This window comes from Anomalospiza imberbis, chromosome 5 (assembly GCF_031753505.1).
Source record: "Anomalospiza imberbis isolate Cuckoo-Finch-1a 21T00152 chromosome 5, ASM3175350v1, whole genome shotgun sequence".
NCBI lineage: Eukaryota > Metazoa > Chordata > Aves > Passeriformes > Viduidae > Anomalospiza > Anomalospiza imberbis.
This window is the reverse complement of record NC_089685.1, coordinates 60,795,638-60,808,804: the sequence shown is the minus strand read 5'-3', so window position 1 is coordinate 60,808,804 and position 13,167 is coordinate 60,795,638. Positions and strand designations below refer to the sequence as shown.

Sequence of the window (13,167 nt, the reverse complement as noted above, 5' to 3'; positions counted from 1 at the left end):
CACGAAGAGCTTGCTGGGGCTCAGCAGTGCAACAGCACTTGACTGTGGCTGCAGGTGATACAGAGAAGATGGACCCAGACTCTTCTAAGGGTTTTTGCACAGCTAAAGACAACAGGAAGGGGTTGCAAGTTGCAGGATGGAATTACAGTGTAAGAAAAGGAATAAAAATCACTATGAGGGTGGGTAAGCACCGCTACATCAGCCCAGAGAGGTGGTGGAACATTCATCCTTAGAGTCAGTGACAATTAGCAGGACAGATTCTGAGATGCCGCGGTCCTGAGAGAGACCCTGCAACACAAGCAAAGAGGTCACCCCGCAGAACCCTCCCCAAAGCTGACATCTAAAACCGAGAGCTGGTTCAGCAAATGCCACACAGGCAGCACTCGAGCCCGCTATCCGTCCCACGCCCCGGCGGGACTGCTCCGTGCGGCGGGGGCCGTGTGTCCCGCGCTGTGGGGCGCTGGGGCCGTGTGTCCCCCGGCCGGGGGGCTTGCCCGCCCGGCCGGGCTCCATTTCTAGGGCTGGAGCGCCACCGAGTGGTCAGTGCCTGGAACTGCTGCTGCAGGAGGGGGCCTGGATTCGGGGTGTGCGACGGTGGGGTATTTCTCCTATTTTACTGCAAATGGGGAAAAAGAGGTTTTCCACACACATAGGAGAACACCTGCATAACGTGAATCATTTCCTTGCGCCCAAGGGGATTGCTCAGAGCCTTGTGCATTGGCTGGGCATCAGACTGGTTAAAAGAAGCTGCAGGACCTCTTTTCTCCTGCTGTCCACTTCTGCTACTAGAGCTGCAAGGGAGATAAACAAGCAGCGAATGTTTCCTTTGCTGGCATCTCCTGCCATTCAAAAGAAAGACAATAAGCAGAACTCGCCCGAGGTGAAAAACTAGACCTGCTGACACTGACAAGGCCAAAACCTGTAGGTCTGATGAGCCTTGTTTTGTGCTGCTCCAGTGAAGTGTGCGCGTTGTGCATGTCCTTCAGTACATCCCCGAAGCCTCAGCCTTTGTACACGTGTGCTGGCTGACCCTGCCTTTTGTGCACAGCTGCCCCAAAGTGTCCAAGATCAATTGGATTCTCTCTGTGTGAGATGGAGAATGAATCTGCATACGCCCTAAAGCCATGTCTGTCTCAATAGTAGAAATCCATCGCCTGATCGCCTCCTCCCAAGGGGAGAAGTAATGAATTGCTGATGAAAATGGTTACCTAAAATCCAAAAAAGTAAGGTTAGCTAGCATTTTAAAAAATCCCAGGAAGCTGTTCATTTTCAAGAATAGGTCTAATTAATCGTATCAAAAATTTGAACTGCAGCTTTCTCTTGAAAACTGGGCACACTGCCTGCAGTCTACCAATATGGCTTTAATCAAGAGGGCTTAGTTTGCATATTAGATTTTTCTATCACCAAGTACACAATCCATTAAAAGTTTGACTCCGAGAGTCAAAGCTCCCTTCTGCTTGTCTTTCATCACATGTAATAAAAGAGTCTGCTAGCAGATCACACGTTGCATGACTGGTTAGCTTCTTGGCACTCAGATGTATTTCTGTGTACTGAAGCTGTGCTGAATCTCATGTTTCTGGCTGCTTTTCTGCTACTGTTTTCAGTGTCAACATGACTAACTCTGGACTAACATCCTCCTTGATTGCTGTCCCTTGAGCCATGTTGTCTGTTTTTGGGGGAACTTTCTGTAAGTGTGGGGATTGTATTCCCTGCCCATCACTGCACAGCCTGCCTGCCCTATCCCTACCCCACTCCTGCTGGGTGCTGCCAACACTTGCAGCAGCCGCTATAGGGGGCAGGTGGGACATGGCCTTGTTGGGGTGGAATAGGGGACTGCTTTCACTGGGTGTTTTCATTGTCCTTCCTCTGAAATTTCCTGCATTTAGGATTCCCCAAGGTTTATCCAGAGGGAAGTTGGGGGAAATGGACAATGCTCTGTGGCAGATGCATTGTATTTCCACATGCACCAAACATGTTTCAGTGCCCCTGGACTTCTTCTTCACAGATTTCTTCTCCCAGACAAGGAGATAGGTCTCAAGGGCATCTGGTGCAGCTGTTACTTCTATGAAAGCATTACTCCCAAAATCAGTACTTGCAACCTGAAAAACCTTAAAGCCTAATGGGTTTTCTGAGACCCTGCAGGTGGAAAGCGTGAGCTCTGGCTTGGCTGATAATTTTTTTTTTTTTTTTGGTAAGGCAACTTTAAGCCTTTCCAATCCAGAGGCATGACTACACTCTATTGCACAGTCCAGGGGTACTACCAGTCTGGCAAGATGCTATCAAAGCTTGTGGTCCTTGGGATGAGCCCTTGGGATGTTGAGCTCCACAGCGGAATAGCGACCACATCTCGTGAGCAGTAACAAAGTGAGGGGTGGGAAACAGGCAGAGACTTGCCCTCATTATGCATGGGTCTAACATGCCCAATTACCCCATCCTCTCCTCACCTCTGAAATGTAAAAGACTGTTGTTGAGAGTGGTCATAACTCATGGTGAACACCCTGCCTCCCCCTTACTCCTTTCACACCCACTGCTCTCCATTTTCCTTACAGAAAAAAAAATGTGTCTTTGATGAAATGAAATGGGTCAGTCAAAGAACCCCTCAAATGCTTGGGGACCCCTGCAGTTGGCCACCCTTGCCCACTTCCCAGCTCTATTTCTGGCCGAGTTTGGAGTTTAAGTGGGATGACCTTGTGCCCTGACTGCCCTGGGGGTCAGTGATGAAAGCGGATGGAGGCTTCACAGTCAGGTCTCTTGTGTGTGACTCTTTTGTTCCCAGGACAAGGGTGTGCAGTGCCTGGGACAGTGCTTAATTGTTTGGGGGCACTGCTTTACCCGTCATGCCCTTCCCCGGGTGGCCCCAGCCCTTCTTGCTCATGCGTGGGAGGGAGGCAGCTTCCCCACTCAGGGTAAGGAGGAGGAAGCAGAGTCTGGATTGCTCGGGATCATTTCTGGCTATTTATCAATCTGTGTCATAAATTTTGCAGAGTGCCAGAAAACAGAAAGAGAAATAAAGTAAAAAAAAGGACTTCCTGGCATTTTGTGACTCCTGTCTGTCACTGGGTGTATCTTCCATTGTCCTTCTGTGCACACAAGAGCGACATCATCTTGTCCCAGCCAGCTCCTGTGTCCATCCACTGTGCTCCATAGGATTCACCCCATCACTAAGACCTCCCTCTGCCCTTCTACAGGTGTTTAATGAGGAAAGTCCTGTGTCAGGCCTGAGGCATTTGGCTTAGTCCAAGTGGAGGCAATGGGTTCACACCAGGGAGGGCAGAAACTTTGTGTTGATCTTGTGGATGTGCAAGCCCAGGGCTGAATATATTGAGCCCTATGGAAAGTTTGGTTGGTTGGTTGGTTGGGGTTTGTTTTTTTTTTTTTTTTTTTTGTTTTTTTTTTTTTGCTAGATCTGAGCTGGGCACCACAGCTGGCACTGCCCTGAAGACATGCAGAGGAGTGGTAGGTTTTCTGTAGGTGTGCTTGTCAGGGGAAGGATGCTGGACAACCTGTGGGTGTGATGATAAAGAATTGAAGGTTTACAAAGCCTTGACAGGTGGAGGTGGGTCAGCAGAGCTCAGCACAATCATGAAGGAAGCCTTGTACCACTCAATACCTCTTTGGCTGCCTCCTCAGCATCTTTCTTTTGACAACGGGTCCTTCCTCTGTGCTTCACATCTTCATTAGAGCTGGAGACTGGGGCAGGAGCCTCCACAGCAGGCCCTCCCCTCTGCCATTTTGGGGAGTGACTGTGCAGAGGAAATGGATAAAAGGAGCCCAGGGTCAGGGTTTAATTACCCCATTGCGTGCAGAGACGAGTGATGGACAGAGACTGTCAGTGGGTCACTGATTAGCTGCCACAGAGCAGACAGAGGAGGGGGGAAACGTGACAAGCCCTTGGGACAGGCCAGTGCTGGGGAGAGCTGTGAGACATGGAGATGGCAGCTTGTTGTGAAAGACACTTTTTCTTTTAGTTGTTTCCCCAGTCTTTCATCCCACTATTTGTATCAGCTCCATCCGAAGTCCTGTGGGCTAAAAAGTCTCCTGCTGTGCCATGGCTGCTTCACTGGTTAGGGGCAAGTTGCTGGGGTGGCAGGTCCCCTGGGGGGATGGAGAAGAAGGGATGTCTCCTGCGAACTGTGGAGATCTCCCGTCTCCCTGTGGCAAGGTGGTGAGGAAGGATGGAGGGAGGGGAGAGGGGAAAGAGTAATGAAAGCACATGAGGGAAGGAAATGAAGAAGGCTGGATGAAATGGCTGCTGGCAGGTGAGGTGTAATACACAGATAGTGCTCCTCTGTGCAGGAGTGAAGTTCTCCTTCAGCGAGATCAGCCCAGCGAGAGTGCAAACCAGGCTGCCTGTTTTCAGCCCCACTGCTTAGCCACTGCCTCCTTTGGACATGGCTGAATGCCTCAGGTAATAAATCTGTCTGGCATCTGTTGGGTCTGGACTCAGAGAGACCAGTTTTATTCTCTTGGCAGATTTGGTGACCTGGTTCTTTGTAGCAATATGCAGAAGAAGCAAGTTTCAGCAAGTCTTAATTCTTCTGTTCCCAATTCCATAGATAATTCTGCCTCCTTTCCTTCTCATCCTCATATCAAGCCCTTGTTCCTCATCCCGCCATGCTGTCTCTGAGGCCAGCCTCCCTCTTCCCACATTTAGACAACTCAAGTCAACTCATATCCTTGACCCTGCCCTCAAGTCCTGCCATACAGTGCCACACCTCACACACAATCTTCTTCCATCAGTCCTGTTAACCTTGGTCTCAAGACTCCTCTTTCTTTTCCTTTTCTCTACAATCCCTATTACACATCCTCTTTTGGAGTCTGACCTTCAGTTTCTACCTCCACGCACAGTTGTTCCCCAAGGTCCTGCTTCCCATGTTCACTCTCCCTACCACTCCTACCCTTTCCTCTCCCATTCCTGCTTTTCTTCACTCATCCTTTATCCCTCTTTCCTGTCCCCTTCACCCCTGATCTCCCAGTGCTGTTTGTGTGAATCGTTTCTGGAATCATGAGATCACTGTTTTTTTCTGTCGCTGTCAGTGGGAACATCACATTAAGGAGCATGGATAAGTGACCGGGGGCCATTGGGGTGACTCTGGCACCCCCTCTCCCCACCATCCCTACCCACCCTCTTCTTCTGTATCAAAGGAAGCTTTGTTGTCCAAAAGCAGAAAGAGAAAAGCAGATAAAAAGGCGGAACATGTGATCTCATTTGCCTTATTTAGACATCCAGCTATCCCTCCTCTCTTTTGATTCATCCAAAATTATCTAAGTAAGAATCGATAATCCATCCTTGGGTTTCTCATTTGTGAAAGAGATGGTGATAGATTCTTTTTTCCAAAAGGACTCCAACATCTGATCTCTTGGTCTCCACAAGGTGCAAAGATGACCCCGATGGGGCTCTCTGGACAGTGTAATGCCTTTGATTAGAGTCTTTGCATCAGGAGTGTGGCATCCCTCCATGTGAAGGAGAATTGAAGCAAAGCCTTTTCCTTAAAGTTTCACCATTGTTTAGTGGAGAATGCCAAGAGCATCCAGCAATACATTGCTTCATCAGGGGCACTGCTTGGTGGGGAGGTTTAAATTTGCAGAGTTAGATGACCAACATTTGAATTAACAAGTTTCTGGACCTTTCAGGGACTTGTTTTTTTTGACAAGGGCAAAATTCTTCATCTCAGGGTCCTTTGGTTGTCTTTAGTGATGGAGATGATCAGTGTCCTGGCAAGCACCCTCTATGACAGAGCTCCTGTGGGAGTGGTGGAGCACAGCTGAGGCTGCAGGAGGAATCTCTGTGTCTTTGTTGGGATTCATTTAGATGTTATCAAGCCAGGAGGCAGGGAAAAGGGTTATTATATATTCCTTTGTTGTTAAATATTAGAGAAGTTTGAGGCTTTCCAGTGAAAACTGCCCTGCACGCTGTTTTGAAACAGTATGGTTGACTAAGCAAAAATCCTTATTGTGGGCAGAGCTGTACGAATATAAAGAGTTGGTCAGTGCATCGTTTTCATGATGTTTTAACCAGCTTGGTTAAAATCCACCAGACAAGAAGTCCTTCTAATATGGGAATATAATAGCCCTTTTATCTGTAGTCCATTCCCCTTCTCTACAGGAGTAAAAATTCTCTGCATAACGCCTTACATCCACAGCTTTGTATGTGTGTGTGCAGGATGTGGCCAAGGCTGAAATTTAATGATTGTTTCAAGGACCTTCCAAAATAGTTAAGGCACTAAGTGGGAGAAGAGTGCAGAAAGCTTGGCAGATGGATGCAGGCAGCATAAGCCATGTTCACCTAACCCATGACATGGACAGAGATCGACTCAGGACAAAGGGTCAGAGGAGTGAAGAGGAACAGAGGAGTGAAGAGGAACAGTAGAGAAGAAGGTGAGCAGAAAGGCATAAAGATTTGCATCAGGTGAGAATGAAGAATTTTATTTTGTTGCAGAACACAGCATCAGTGAAGTATATACCAAATGCTATGAAGGAAGGGAGGTGGGAATTTGGCTAAGGAATTGTTTCTGTTGCAGAAAGGTCACTGTAGAAGTTGCAGTGACTTTGGCATCATGTGATCTTTTACATATCTGTGTACGTGTAGGGTGACTCAGTGAAGCAGCATGTGCAAGGAGACTATAGCTGGAAGGATGCCTGTGGGAATGCCTGAAGTATAATTTCAATGGGTTGTGGGAAGACGTGATGTTCATGGGGATTTGCCACAACTTTTCTGTGGTGGGAGATCATGCACAGAGAATGTTTACAGCAACAGTGCAGGGAAAGTATGTGACACTACATACAACCCATCCAAAAGAGAGTGTCAGCTCCAGCTTACAACCAACTGAATCAGTAAATATGGAGTCAAGAGACTTTTTTTGTGCCTCCCATGTGTTTTTTTATAAAAGCCGAGTTCCCATAAAAATTAGACCCATTGTAGCTGCACTCGACTCCTGCCAGTTCAGAGTCCCTATCATTTGATTTTCCTGAAACAGGCACCATGAGTCAATTTCCAAGACCTTTCCATTAGCATGTTAGTCTGATTCAACTTATATCCTGCCCCATTGTATCTGACTCATTCTCCCCATCTCTAAGAGAAGTCCAGTGGAAGCAGAGGGGCCTTCACACAGATGCTCAAGGTCTCTATCAGATAGTAGGTGAAGAAATATTGCATGACCAAGCTATGGTCATTTTTTGCCATTCCTTAGTCACTTGGCAGCCAATGGAGGGAAGAGGCGAGAGCAGGGTGGGGGAGAGTAAATGAGACAGAGAGACGAGAACAAAGATTCTTTTGTGGTACAGAGAGAGAGAAAAGGGAAAGCATCACCAAATGCCCAGAAGCCATGTTTGTAACAAGAGACCTATTCTCTCAGCTACTTGGAAAACAACTTGGAGTAAAAGGCCTGTTGAATTAACCCTTCATGGAGGCGATTTACTGAGTGTGAAGGAAAGAGGCATGGCCCCGGGAGACTTAATCTGTGTGGCGAGGTAGCAGTCTTGGCTCTTGGGCAATTTAAAACAACAATTGGTTGTCCGGGAACAGAGCTAGGGATGATGTTCAGTGTTTGACCATAATGAAGTTTTAAATGTCAGATATCCTTTCTCATTGGAGCTTTGGTTTTGGAAGAGATCACCAGAGGGGTTTTTGCAGCATATGAGGCGATAAACTTTCGATTGATGTTTTTCCTAGGGATGCTATGGAGCAAGGAAAACACCACCCCTAAAATATATGGCTTACTGCAGCATAATCTTGTCCCATCACAGCCTCTGTGAATGCAGGTTCTATTGCTGGCCTTCAAAACTCTCTCCTCACACATTGTATCTCTCTTGCTCATGTGTTGGTCCTCTCTTTGACTGAGAAGAACAATTTTACTGGAGTTAGGGGTTCTCTGTACAAACTAATTGAAAGTATGCCAATAATCTATTTCCAAATAAACAACTGTCTTTAATTCACTGTCATAATTTTCTCCCTTAGTCTCCTCCACATTATTTATAAGGAATTTTCCTCTTTAATTGAGTGGATCTTTGGGTGAAAGGAGACTCTAGGCTGATGGTACCAGAAAAAGCTCCACTCAAGGAAGAGAATCTGCACCTATTTGAAGATAAACATGGAATATCAGCAGTCAGTTTGACTGTGAGCTTGCTTCTGGGTGCTCTAAAGGAGCGAGATAGATCTCAAAGAAAGCTTCTTCCCCTCATAACAGTGCAGGAGGGACAGCATCCTGCCTCTGGAGCCTCCTAACACAGTGCCAGGCAAAGGAGTGCAAAGAGCAGTGGAAAGACATTTCTCCTCTCTGCTTCATCATTTCACCAGCTCAGCAGCAGTGTCCTCCCATCATGGGTCACCCATCCCCCTGGCCTGATGGCGCAGAGGAGGAGGATGCAGAGGGTGCCCCTGGAGCCCGTGGTCAGGTGGGCTGCCAAGCGGATATGAGATGCAAACAGCCTTACAACTGTGCTTTCGTAATAGGCCATCACATGGGACTCGTGCATGTCTGTTGAGCAGCAGTTTGGAAACCAGGAAAATCATGTGGCAACAGAAGTCTGCAGGCTCCCAGCCCTCCCCCACTCCCTAACCTTCTTGCTCCCTTTCATTCTCTCTCTCTCTGTTTTACTGAGATAGTAACCTCAAAAGCTGAGTTAGATTTTGCTCCCACTAACCTCACCCAGGGCTTTGGGTATATATGTTGGCACTTGGTGCTGGAGTTCAACCTATCTGTGCTACTCAGACCACCTGTGCTGTGTGATGTCCCTGCAAGCCCACCAGGGGAATTTGCAAATTCAGTCTCCTAAAGGATTGAAGGACATTTACCCCAGAGGGATGTTAAATATGATTAAAGCCATTGCTCAATGGATTTCCACTATTGCAGGAGAGTCTGGCAGAAATTGTCTTTTTCTTGGCAGTACAGTTTTAATACTGGTGGGCACTTACTTGAGTTACTTATAGGTCAGAAGAGAGAGTTCTGGAGTTTTTAAAGTAAAAAACTTGAAGTTCTCCACTGCTGCCTCATACAACTAACTCATTTACAATGGCACAGCAAAGCAGAAGTTTCAGAACATTGAGACCTCAGCTGAGCTAAGAGCAGTAGTGTTCTGTGAACAAAAAATGCTACTACATTGTCATTAATGCAGGTCTTTGAGCCTTGGCTCCACTCACGGCTTCCTGTTGTAACTGAGGTCTTAGGTGCATATGCCAACCAACCTTGCGGAGTGCAAAGAACTCAGAGCCAGGAAGGAACTGAGGGGTTTATTAGGCTGTGCCAGGTAAGGCTCAGCCTGTCCCATTGTCCCAGCACTTGGGTGCTGTTGTTGATTACACTTTCTTCTACCATTACGTTACTCTAGCTGTCATTTCCTCTAAGCTTTTCCTAGCTTAGAAACTCAGGATCTGAGTCCACAGTTCATAAGACCTTTACCTTTTCTTGTATTATGCATTCCTCCCTGTGCACCTCTGCTGGCTACACTCTTCTCTTCTCTTCTCTTCTCTTCTCTTCTCTTCTCTTCTCTTCTCTTCTCTTCTCTTCTCTTCTCTTCTCTTCTCTTCTCTTCTCTTCTCTTCTCTTCTCTTCTCTTCTCTTCTCTTCTCTTCTCTTCTCTTCTCTTCTCTTCTCTTCTCTTCTCTTCTCTTCTCTTCTCTCTCTCCTCTCCTCTCCTCTCCTCTCCTCTCCTCTCCTCTCCTCTCCTCTCCTCTCCTCTCCTCTCCTCTCCTCTCCTCTCCTCTCCTCTCCTCTCCTCTCCTCTCCTCTCCCCTCTCCTTTCCTCTTCTCTCTTCTCTCTTCTCTCTTCTCTCTTCTCTCTCCCTGTTAGCTGCCTTAGGCTGTGTTGAATTTGGATCTGCAAATGGGACTGGTTTGGACTGAGTTAATATTTACAGCAGATGGGAGTGGGCTTGATGGAAAGAGTTTGCCTTGATACAGTGCTGCTGAACTGGTGTGAGTAATTTCACTATGGCTGGTTTAAAAGTCCTGTTTCTCTTATACCAGAACCTTATTACCACTTGGCAAGCTGTTTGCTGGACCAGCTTTCCATGGACAGGAAAAAGATTCAGCAAGTGCTGAAATGGGATTCCCAAAAAGCTGACAAAAAATCTTTAGTTCCTCAGTGTCCAGCTGCTCCAGGCTATCTCCTTTTCCACAACCTGTGAGTGAATCATAACAGAACACCTGCATCTTCTTTCTAATTTGATCCACCAGGCCAAATCTGTTCATCACTCAGCATCCTAGCCCTAAAAAGGAAAATCATCCTGTCTGAGAAATTCCCTAGCCAGGAATCATAGAATCATGGACTCATAGAATGGTGTGGTCAGGAAGAGCCATTAAATATCATTTAATTCCACCTCCCCTGCCATGGGCAGGGATGCCACCCACTAGACCATGTTGCTCAAAGTCCACTTAACCTGAGCATAAACAGTTCCAGTGATGGGCAGGGATGGCAACCAGTGTTTGAAGTGAGAAAACAGGACCTGAAAACCTCTCAGAGGATTTATATTTTGACTAAGTTTCTTTGATAGAACAAAATTTCATCCAGTCTAATATAGTGTGTGTAAGACATTGCCACAGTGTTACTTATCAAGGGAGTAAAATATTTTGACATAGAATTAAACCCCAAATAAAGGAAAATTAAGACTGTTTGCAAATAAATGATGTCTCAACATTAAAGATTCTACCTGGAGGATCTGGCAAGTCAGTCTAGGTCACAGTGCTGCCAAATCCTTTCCCTCTGCACTTGTTCTGTCTCTGCTTAAAAAAAAAAAAAAAAAAAAAAAAAAAAAAAAAAAAAAAAACCACAAACAAAAAAAAAAACCCAAACCAAAACCAAAAAAAACAACCCAACAACAAAGCAGAAAGAAATGTGTAGTGATGGGTAGGAGATGTTGCGGTCCCGGGGAGAAGCAGAGCCCCATCTCCTTACACAGCTAGGAGGGAATGGAGCAGAAGAGAGGAGGGTAGCACAGTGCTGTACAGCTGCAGGGCTGCTCACAACAGGGCAGAGCTCACAGAGAATGTGCTCTTTGTTCCCTGCCTTTAAAGGGTAAGAGAAACACTTATGCATGGCAAATTAGCCCAAAAATGTATTTCTCTAAAACACCCGATTGTCTGGCCAGCTCTGCAGCTGCAGGGAAGTTCCAGGGAGAGAAGGGGGAGGCGGCGGGGAAGGAGGAGGGAGGCAGGGAAGGAGGATATTGATGGCTGGGGGCGGGGGGGGGGTTGCAAGGCAAGATGATTGTGCGAATGAGGGAGAAATTCTCATGCCACCATTCAAACGGAGCTGACCAGTAAGCCAGGGGACTCCTGACAGAGGGGCCACGTTGGTGGTCAGGGGACCACGATGTCTCCTGGGGGGCAGGGAGAAGAGGGGACACAGACAGCTGTGCTGTGGACAGCGTGGGAGCAGGCACTGGTGCAGCCGGCGGTGCCGGGGAGTCCTGCCACCCCTGCCACCCGGCAGGTTCAGCTGTGCCATCTGGGCCGGGATGCTCCGCGAGCAGTGCCATGCTCCTCTAGTCACCGTGTCACGCGTGCCGGGGGGCTGTGACTCCTCTCCTGCTCCTGAGCAAAGTGCACTGGGTTCGACTGTCTTTGAGGAGCAGAGCCTGTGCTCTTCCCAAGAGGTGGCACTTAGGTTTAAAACATCCCAAATGTACCTCTTGATTAGGAAATTGATCTGGGCTTGTTAAGAATTTCTAGCTTAATGCTGATACCTATTTAAAAACTCCCAGACCATTGCTGGCAGAAAAGTGATTCCTTGAATTTCCCTGGAGTTTGGGAAGCAAAACCTAGTGATAAGATTCTTGACAATGGCTTGGACTGTGAAGTTCATGGTGAGTGCCACAGTCTTGTCCCTGCCCCAAGGGATGCCACTGATAGTAGTCAGGCCTACCCTGAGCACAGCTGAGACCTCAGAGTCCAGGGCGTGTCTCCCACATGGTCTGGGATGAGATATCCTTTTCACATGCATGCATTTATTTTATTTTCCATTACCTGCTGATGTGGAAAGAGAGGTGGTCCCTGCTGCAAACTACGGCACTTTGCAGGTACAGCCTTGAGGTAACCTGACTTGTCCTCACCACTGCTGACTGAATGCTCCTGGGGATATCTGCAGAGTGATTGAGATGCTGCCTGCAGAGGAAGCAGCTCAGGTAGGCTTTGCCTTTGGGGACACTCGGGTGCACTTGCCTACATAAATCCAGGTCCCAGTGCTCTGTCCTTTCTGCCACGTGTCATGGCCTCTTTTGGGCAGACACTAACTTCTCCAAAGTCATCAGTGCCACCTGCTGTGAGGGTTGGTGAGACTGGGAGGTAGCCTTAGGTTAAGCCAAGCTTAGACTGCCCATGAGAAAAGAGAGAGACATGAGAATGTCAGATGGGATTTGGTTTCAATACGTTCCCACAACTGTCCAGCTCAAGTGTAGGATTGATGTTGCCACCATCTCAAGTTGGTCCAGGAAAACTATCTCCAGTTTGCTGGAGATCACTCATCATGTGACCAAATGTTTTCAAGGAAAACTCTGTAACTCTTTGGGTTTGTAATCCAGAAGTCCTATAAAGTCCCCTCTCACTGGACTGGAGGACGAGAAGGACAAGTGGACCTGGATGATTTATGTGAACAAGAAGTGATATCGGCTGCTGCTGAGAATTATTCACAGAATCACAGAAGGGGTCAGGTTGGAAGGGAGCACAGTGGGTCATCTGCACCAGCCTCCCTGCTCACACAGGGTCATCCCAGAGCACATGGCACAGGATTGTGTCCAGACAGGTCTGGAATGTGAGGGAAACTCCACAACCTCCCTTGGCAGCCAGTCCCATTGCACAGTCACCTGCACAGTAAAGAAATTCTTCTTCATATTCAGGTGGAACTTACTGTGCATCAGTTTCTGTCCATTCCCTCTGGTCCAGTTGCTTGGACAATTGCCTATTCATGCTTTGAATCTTGCCTATTAATTTTTTCTTTTCAGAGGTTTCATGAAGATGCTTCAGTTAACACTGGAAGTAACTGCTGGATACAGAGCAGGATCTGATGAGGGAAGACAGAATCCAGTTTGAGAATTTCCTATAGTGGAGAAGCTCATCAAACTTTTCTTGAAGAGGTGCAATGAGCAGAGGAGGGGGTGGGGAGCCGAACCACTCTTTAAATGAAGGATTGGGAAGCTACTGGCAACGAGTATAATCCTGTCATCACTACCTG

General features: G+C 47.3%; 1 long non-coding RNA gene across 1 annotated transcript; it reads left to right on the top strand.

The window, feature by feature from the left end:
- Window positions 1–508: 508 nt before the first annotated feature.
- LOC137474564 (uncharacterized) lies at window positions 509–4,328 on the top strand. Its single transcript, XR_010999408.1, has 2 exons — window positions 509–3,188; window positions 3,405–4,328. It is a non-coding gene; the product is annotated as an uncharacterized lncRNA (long non-coding RNA).
- Window positions 4,329–13,167: the final 8,839 nt, after the last annotated feature.